The sequence below is a fragment of the Petaurus breviceps genome, unplaced genomic scaffold (assembly GCF_028583685.1).
Source record: "Petaurus breviceps papuanus isolate PSGF00001 unplaced genomic scaffold, PetGlider_PUasm1.0 90925, whole genome shotgun sequence".
NCBI classification, from domain to species: domain Eukaryota; kingdom Metazoa; phylum Chordata; class Mammalia; order Diprotodontia; family Petauridae; genus Petaurus; species Petaurus breviceps.
In genome coordinates, this window is record NW_027187380.1 from 5,498,651 (window position 1) to 5,507,880 (window position 9,230).

At 42.5% G+C, this 9,230-nt stretch overlaps 1 protein-coding gene across 2 annotated transcripts in view; it reads right to left on the reverse strand.

Annotated features, from left to right (window-relative positions):
- Positions 1–8,633, reverse strand: part of PLEKHM1 (pleckstrin homology and RUN domain containing M1) — a 39,502-nt gene extending 30,869 nt beyond the window's left edge. For both annotated transcript variants that reach the window (XM_069076188.1, XM_069076187.1), the window contains exon 1: positions 8,499–8,633. The gene's annotated coding sequence lies outside the window, so the exon portion shown is untranslated. The remainder of the gene's footprint in view (positions 1–8,498) is intronic.
- Between the last annotated feature and the right edge of the window lie 597 nt (positions 8,634–9,230).

Here is a 9,230-nt window from a genome sequence, read left to right on the forward strand (position 1 = left end):
GATATCTGGTTTTCTCCATGAAGAGAAATTCATGGCCCTCATTCTGAGGATGGCTAAAGGTAGTCTGGTCTCTTCATCATCCCCATAGCAATCAAATCAAAACACATATTTTTGCTGTGCCAATTATGGACAATAAACTGTGGGAGATAAAAAGACATGGTGATACCAACAGTCAAGAAACTTACTATCCAGTTGGAAAGATAATAGACATATTAAATAACAGAAGACTTTAAACAGCAATACAAGGAATGACAAAAGTACAATAATTAAGTGTCAAGTTAGTGAGTAATAGGGGAAATAGTTGCTAAAAGAATCCAGAAGAGATCATTTCAGGCTTGAGTAGTTTGGAAAAGCTTTAAGAAGAGGTAATGCTGGGTGTGGTGGCACATGCCTGAATCCCTGCTCCAGGGAAGGCTGAAGCTGGTGGGTCCTTTGAGCTTAGAAGTTCTAGGTCACAGTAGAGATGAAGTCAATCAGGGGTTCTCACTAAGTTCAGCCCCAATAAGGGGAGTTCCCAGGAATAAGTTACTACCACACTACTTATGGAGAGGCAAATTGGCCCAGAAATAGTCACAAATCAAAGCTTCTGTGAAGCTCTCCACAATCATCCCCATAACAATCAGACAAAACACATATTTGTTGGGTACTAATCACCTACAATAAACTGTGGGGGATAAAAGACATGGTAGTACCTAGCCTCAAGAAACTTACCATCCACTTGGAAAGATAATATAAACAAAATAACAGAAAGCTTGAGGCAACAATATAAGGAATAACAAAAATGGGATTGGGCCTGTAAATGGACCCTGTCCTTCCAGCCTGGGCAAAATAGGGAGACCCAGGCAAGAGAAAAAGTGAGAGAACAAGGAAGAAAGGACTAGGATTCAGGCTTGGCCTTAAAGAACTGGTAGGATTTGAATAGGTTATGACATCACTTCAGCCAAGTAACTGAAAAAGTGAGTATGTGTGTACGCACACATGCACACACCCACACATATATTTGTATTGTAAGTTAAGTTTGGTTAAAATGAAATGTTGTATTTGTGTAGAGGGGCAGTGGAATATAGTCCTGAAAAGCACAGGCTGGGGCTGGACTGTGGAAGCAAGCTCTGTCACTATCTGGTGCTACCAGTGGGTGCTGAGGAAGATTCCTGCTTTGGCTATCATTTTAGACTCCTTTATTATGACAGTCTCTGTTGGCCACCAGTTACAACACCACCATGATCTCCTGAATCCTCCTACCCATTCTCACAATTACCACACTCTCAGCTACGACCTGTAGAATTTGGGAACAAATAGCCTTCAATCCTAGTTCTTCTCTTAGCTGGTAAGCAGGACAAGAAAAAGAAAGTTGCCACAGGTAAATATTTTGCTGCAGTTAAGCATTACAGTCTGTCCCTAAAATTACTTTTAAAAATCAGATTGTCTTTGGGTGTTCAGCTCCTCCATACTGCTACCTGGGGCCAGCAACAACTCAGGAGGTTTAAGATATTTATCTTTTTGCACTGTTGGTAGCCAAACCCTCCAACTCTACTTCCTATGTATCTGGGATCCTCTTATTGCCCAGGAACCCTCCCTAGGTAGAGTTCATGCTTCAAAATTCTTCCTCTATTTGTTCTTCAAAACTCATTCCCTCAAGACCATGACCTCCTCCAGGCTCATTCTTAATGATAGGTAAATACATAATAACAACCTCACTTATCATCCATGGGGATTTGAGGATGTGTCATTTTTATATTACTGAATTATTAGAATCAGTGGAGCTAAAATAGGAAAAATTGCCAGAGGGGGAGAAAATACTTGATAAAAATCTGATATCCAAGATAGAGACAGCCTAATTGAATGGATAGAGAACTAGCCTTGGAAAGACTAAGGCACAGTTTGCCTCTGACAGTAATGATTACTGGACTACCAGCAAGTTGTTTAACTTTTTAGTGCCTCACATATCTTTCTAAGATTGTAATTTACAGGGGAGCTGGGGCTCTATACTGAAATTATACATATATATTTTCATATATATGTATATACACACATACAAAATATACAGATGAAATTAACATTTTACTCTCCCCAGAAACCCAAGATATACATAGGGAACTGACACAACAGCCTCAACAGATAAGTGCTCAGAGCATATGAGCAATTCAGGAATTATCAATAATTGTATAAAAATATTCTGTGTTACTAATAAGAAAAATGCAAATTAAAACTCATGTCTCACCTTATGCCTACTAAATTGGCAAAGACAATAAAAGACAAATAATCAATGCCAGATGGTTTGTAGGAAGATGGGCACATTAATATACTGTTGCTAGTACTGTGAATTGACCATCAGTCTGAAAAACAACTTGGAATTATTTCACTACAGGACACATATCCCAAGGAGGTAAAAGACATTTTTAAAAGTTCTCATATATACCAAAATATTCACAGCATCACTTTTTTTGTGTGTGATAGCAAAAAATTGGAAACTAAGTAGATGCCCATTCACAGGGGAATGGGTGACCAAATTATAGGAATGTAATGAAATATTACATGTTGTAAGAAATGATTACTATGAGGAATTCAGAGACACATGGGAAGACTTGTATGATCTGATACAAAGTGAAGTAAAACCAGGAGACTATATAATATGCAATTACTACAATAAACAACAAAAAAAAACAATGAAAGACAGGATTGATTAATTTTAATGACCACTATATGAACCAGAAAAACTGATGATAAGACACACTTCTCTCCTGTGTATGGAGCTGGGAAGGAGACAGACAGTGTGACTCTTACACACTTCTCAGATGGCTATGTGGTCATGTGGCCATGGTATTTTTCTCTCCCATCCTATCAATATGTGTTAGTTAGCCTGGTAGACCCAACCAACAGTGCAATAAAAACAAGTTGCAGTAGAATGAAGAAAAACAACCAGCATAATTTATTCCCAAAGGGAACAGGGAGAAGTGTGTATGCTGAGGGAATAAGAGAAATAATGAAAGAAAATGCTTTGCAAATCACGGTATTTAATATATGCATGAAAGTCCCCAGTCAAACAGCTGCACCAGCCTTCTACTTCCTCCTCTCCTAAAAGCAGTACCATAAAAACTAGAGGCTGAAGCGTAACAGTTAAGACAAACCCAGATGGGAGGAATAATTCTCTATGATTTTTTTTTTTAAATTGTGTCAAGATTTGAACAATAAGATTCAAACCAACAAACATAAATGACTCAGCACTACTTTCACTGCCTACCTTCCTTTGGAGGATTGTTAAAGCCATTCACCTATCCCACCTTTATTCTTACCAAGTTCCTAGGAGAGTAGAAACAAGCATGTTAAAGGCTTGCTATCATCGCCTAAAGAATCCCTGGTGGAACTAGAACCAAAATCCAGCCTCCCATTTTCAAGTCCCATGGACTAAGTCTCCACTTAGGCATCCCATTCACTTAGACCCCTATACTTAGGGCACTTGTCTCTGATGCCTAGGACCGAAAGAACAGGAAGAATGATTTTGAGCAGATTTAAATTGAAAAGAGAAAGTATAAAACCTGGATCTCTCTACCAAAGGCTCTCAAAATGTTAAAACCCATCAGAAAGTGGCAATTTCTGCTCTCTAAATAAAATTTCTCAAACCTAACCACCCAACATGCAGTCAATGCCTGAAGAACAGCCTGGAATGCAACTATTGTACCAATACATGAGTCATGTTTTTTTCTGTTGGAAAATAATGTCCAAGTTATCTAGTGATTCAGAGCTCAGAAAGGCAGCTGATCTTCTAAACATGTGAGCACCCAGTGAGTAAATGCCCTTCTACCTTAAAGAAGTGTCCCTGGATCATGGGGCTTGGGGGTCAGAGAAGGCAGGTTGCAGCTCTAAGGCCCATCTTAATACTGCTGAGACCTCTAGTTTTCTTTCAGCTGAACAAAGAAAAAATACCATTTTCATGTGATACCACAAGTTGACAAAATTTGTGTTGGTGCCCTCCCAACTTGTCACCTCCAGCTCTCCTAGCAGGTGCCTAACCTGGGACCTATTCTTACAGGAATTTGCTTTCAAAAGAACCATATTAAGATGTTAGTTGATAAGAGTTGCATTTGAAAGGAAGAATGTGGAAAATTTAACCCTTCCAAAGGAATAAAATTAGCATGGCGGGTCAAAAAGTCAGGACGGGGATTTAAGGAGGGGAACGCTCAGCCTGAGAGAAAATCAAACAAAACTCTCCAACTGGCTTCTTATTCCAAGCACTGAGAGGACAAAATCAGTTTAAGTGGCAGCTATTGGGAAAAGTTCAAGCACTGACAGAATTCTGAGGGAGTAAGTGTCAAGCTGACGCTAGTTTTCTTTCTAAAGAGGCAACAATTTCAAGAGAACTCTCACTGGCCACTTCAGGGCTCCTCCTGCACTAGTTCTGGAATCATTATGTTCCCCATGACATCTGGTGAAAGGAAAAAAATAACCCGAACCCAAACCTCACAAAAAGAAGAAGTGATCTCCATCAGTCGATATGCCAATATAAGCTTCCATTTCCACAAGAAACTAAACTGTAGTATGAACTAATATCACTTATTTTGTATTCATCACTTCCCCTATTATCAGTGTTTAGAGTCATTTCTATGTGCTACCAGATTGTCGGGTAGTTGGTGTTGCTTCGAAGAAGGCTAATTCATTACGCCAGAATTATAAACAAGTTGAGAAGGCACCTTAAAATCACCCTGTGAACTGCAGGTTTCCCCTAAGATACAACATTAGAGTAATCTTTCTATGTACCATCCAGATGTCAGTTAATAGGAAGTGACAGCCTGGTTTGTGGCCCCAGGCAGGGTACATGTGATGTGTTCCATGCAAAGTATTTGGTGACACCTGCCACTACAGTGATTGAGACAAGGGATAATTTAGCCAGAAACACAAATCCTAGGACCAGGCAGATAAGAACTAATGATAGGTCAAACCCTAAAGCCAGAGTCCAGCTACAGGAATTTGACTGTTCTGGACCTAATCACAGACAGAGCTGGAGTGGAGAGCAAACTTCAGGGACTTATGAGATAGGATCAGAGCAAGTGTATAGGTGTGCTGGGGTAAGTAGGAGAAAGAGGAAGTCTGTAAAAGAGATGAGGAAGGCAAGGCTTAGCAGGTATAACTGCTAGACTAACAAAATGGGGCAAGATAGGACTCCCTTAGGTTAGGAGCCTGGGTCTAGGCCAGCAGTCACATAAATTGATTCTCTTTTTATTTATTTTGGATATAATTATATATGTCCTTCTTGTCTCCACAATTAGAATTTAAGTTCCTTTTGTATTTGTATCCACACTGACTAGCACAAAGTAGGAATTTAATAAAAACTTGTTAACTGACCAATTGATCTGACACAGAGGTTGGAAGGAGAGTCAACAGATTCAGTATTGACTGAGGTGGTGCAAGTAGCTTTGGGTTTTGGAGATAGTGATCTGAAAAAGAGGTCCTAACCAGAAACAGAGCAAGGTAAGAGGTGGGGAGTTTGGACCAAAGGAGGAAGGGATTTAAGGTGGGTTGAGAGACTAGAAGGGGTGGGGGTGGAGGGAGGTGTGAAGTCATATTTCCAACATCATTCAACTGCAATTGTTCTCTCCGAAGTGCAGATCTGTAATTACCAAATCTATTATCCTTCTCACAACCCTCCCATCCCCCTTTTAACCTCTGAAACATTTGGCACCGCTGTTGACCACCTTCTCTTAGATAGTCTTTCCTTTGACTTTCTGTTTTCCTACCCTCTCTTGCTTCTCTTCCACTTGTCTGGCAGTTTCATTTCAATATATCACCCAAGTGTGTTTGCTGGATTTTTATCTAAGTCAAATCCACTAACTGTGGGTGTTTATTAAGTTTTCTTCTTTTTTCTTTATATTGTCTTGGTGATCCCACAGCTCACATGAGCTCTATATGCAGATCAACTTACATAGATATACATATGCATATATATGTATATATCTGATGTGAATACAAAGGTGCCCTATGGGTTAATATTAAGGATTGCTTTTTGAGTACTTTGTGAGGCCTTCCTGAGCCTGAAGTTGTCCCAAAGTCTCTTTCCTTATTTTGAAATACCAGAAAGCTTCCCTCTTGTCCTGGATCACGGAATTCCTTGTCTCCTCCCATCCTGGTCACAAAATTTCCCATCTCTCTTATCTTGTATATAGCTGTATAGCTTTCTGTCTATGTGTCTGGTCCTTTTCCTATATCAGTGCCTTTGTTTAGCTGCTCCTTGCTAAATCTCAGGTCACTGCTTTTGTGTCAGTACAGCTCCCACTGTCTAAAGAGAAGGTCTAAGCGAATTCTTTCAAATCTGAACCAGCTCTCCCAACTCTAACCTCAACATACCCAGTCCCAGTCCTTCTCTTTCCTCTCAAAACTACTTCTTTTCTGAACTGCTCTATTACTGTCAAGGACACTACCATGCTTTTGTGGCTGCTATTCAGTCTATTCAGTGGTGTCTGACTCTTTGTGATCCCATCTGGTGTTTTCTTGGTACTGGAGAGCTATGTCATTTCCTTCTCCAGTTTATTTTAGAGATAAGGAAACTGAGGTAAAAAGGGTTAAGTAACTTGCCCAGAGTCACACAGCTAGTGTCTGAGGCCAATTTTGAACTCAGGAGGATGAGTCCTCCTGACTCCAGGATTGGTACTCTATCCATTGGACTACCTAACTCCCACTGTCATGCTACACCCTCATTCTCACTCACGGATATCCGATCAACTAAAAAAATCTGTTATTCTATCCACACAATATCTCATAGACATAAGACCCCCTCTCTATACTCTCACAAGCACCACACAAATTTAGTCCCTAATCACCTCTTGCTTGATTACTACTGTACCTTCTAATTAATTAGTCTCCCTGCTTCACTTCTCTCTCCTCTCCACACTGTTGTCAAAGTGATCTTTCTGGAGGCAGCTGAATAGAACACTGGCCTTGCATTCAGGAGGACCTGAGTTCAAATAGGGCTTCAGACACTTAACACTTACTAGCTGTGTGACCTTGGGCAAGTCACTTAACCCCAATTGCCCTACCCCCCCCCCCTTGCAAAAACCAAAACCAAACAAAAACAAAACAAAAGTCATCTTTCTAAAGCACAGGTCTGAGCATATAACTGCTCTGCCCCAAAGCCCCCAAATGCCTTTGCCTTCTTATTATCTCTAGGATCAAATACAACATCCAATTTGGCATTTAATTCTCTTTATTACCTGGTCTCCTTTAATCTATTTTTCTTACATTAATAATAACTAACATTATGTGTCACAAAAATCCTATGGGAAAAGGTGTTATTATTATCCATATTTGACAGATGAGGAAACAGAGGTTAACTGACTTGCCTAGAGTGATAGGGAAAGTATCTGAGGCAGGATTTGAACTCAAGGTCTTCCGAATTCCAGATCCAATTCTACCTACCATGCCATCTAAGATCATTATCTTTAACCCAAAAAAAAGCCCACCCTTCTTCCAAACTTCCCTGTTACTGTGGAGGGGATCACTATATTTCAGTCACCAGGTTCCCAACCTAAATGTCATCCCCTACTTCTCACCTATCCCACATGTCCAATCAATCAGTAGCCCCATTCCACCAACTCTAGAGTCCAACCATAAGGGCCTACTTGATGTTCTTTACAACGAGCTCCATCTTCCACCTCTGACTTTGCACAGGATCTTCCTCATGCCTGAAATGTTCTTCCTCCTTACCTCCTACTCTTGGAATTCCTGGCTTTTCTCAAGACTCAGCTCAAGCTCCACCTTCTGCATGAGGCCTCGCCAGTCCGGTCCGGTCCGGTCTCATCTCCATTCCTTCCCTCTCATCCCCCAGAAGCAGGTACCTCTATATGTGTCTTGTATAGACCCATATATTGTACACGTCTCCCCTGTTAGGATGCGAACTCCAGGAGACGAAGGCCTGTTTTTGCTCCCACCCCACTCCCGCTGTATCCCAAATGTTTAGCGCTTAACGAATGGGTGGTGATGGAACGATTTACGAATAGGAGAATGGAGAGCGGTGGTTGCTTAGGTCTGGAGGTGAAATTGGTGGGGTTGATAAGTAAGGGAGAAAGGCTCGAACAGACAGATTAGGTCGAAGAGTTTAGGGGGCGAAGGGCGGCGAACGAAGATGTAGGGGGGGAGGCTGAAAAGAGTGCAAAGAGGAAGATGTGGCAAGGGGGTGCCGAGGGCTTAAGAAAACTGAAGGGAGGGATATTGGTGGGGAGGCTATCATGGGGTGGGGGTCAGGAAGGCAGCTCTGGGAGTGGAAAATCCCTGGGAGGGGGGGTGGTAGAGACGAGCACAAGGTAGGGGCTAGGGCATGGGTATGTAGCAGGGAGGAGGGACGGGATGGGGGGCCCTGGAGGAGGGTCCGGGATGGGGGCCTGGGCAACTGGGGAGAGAGACAAGCGAAAACTGGGGGTCTAGGACGGGGACTTTCTCTGGTAGCTCTGGGACCCGGTCTGAGTTCCTTCCATCCCCCGACCGAAGCCCCACTCGGACCCTAAACTCACCTCAGGGACAGATGAGCAGTACAAGAACTTCCTCCACTCTAGCCTTTCGCTTCTGACCGGAAGTTGCAGCCTCCCGGCCAGAGATAACAGGAAAGTGCTCCAGCCACTGATGACGCCATCACGTCAGCCTGGAGTGAGCCCCACCCCCTATCCCATGCAGCCAATACCCGGACGCGAGAGCCCTGGGGGGTGGGGCCTGTGGCTCGGGAGGCCTCACGTGGAGGAGGAGCACTCTAGTCCCGTACGGGACTAGGCGGGTTTGTCTGTTCGGTGACTGGGAGACCCTGCGCCAAGGGCTCTTCTGGTTCCCCGCTGCCGATTGGTTCGGCCTCCGTGACCTGCTGAAGCCGAAGAGCCTACCTGGTCCTGTTCACGTCCCCTTGCCTTTTCAGGACCTTGGGGACTGGACCCATTAACCAACCTTAATTGATGTAATGCTATAGAGAAGCATCCTGGTGCAGTGGATAGGAGTGCTGGCTTTTTAAGCCAGGAAGACCTGGGTTCGAGTCCCACCTGTGACACATACTGGCTGTGTGACCCAGGACAGGACACTTAACATCTCGATATACATACCAAGGATTTAGTCAGCAAGCATTTATTAATCCTTTAATAATAATTATTAATATTAATTAATTAACTAATTAATTTATTAGTTAACACACCACCTGTGCCAAGCACAGTTCTAGGGCCAGGGAGACAAATGAAAAGGAAAATAAAACCAAAAACAGTCCA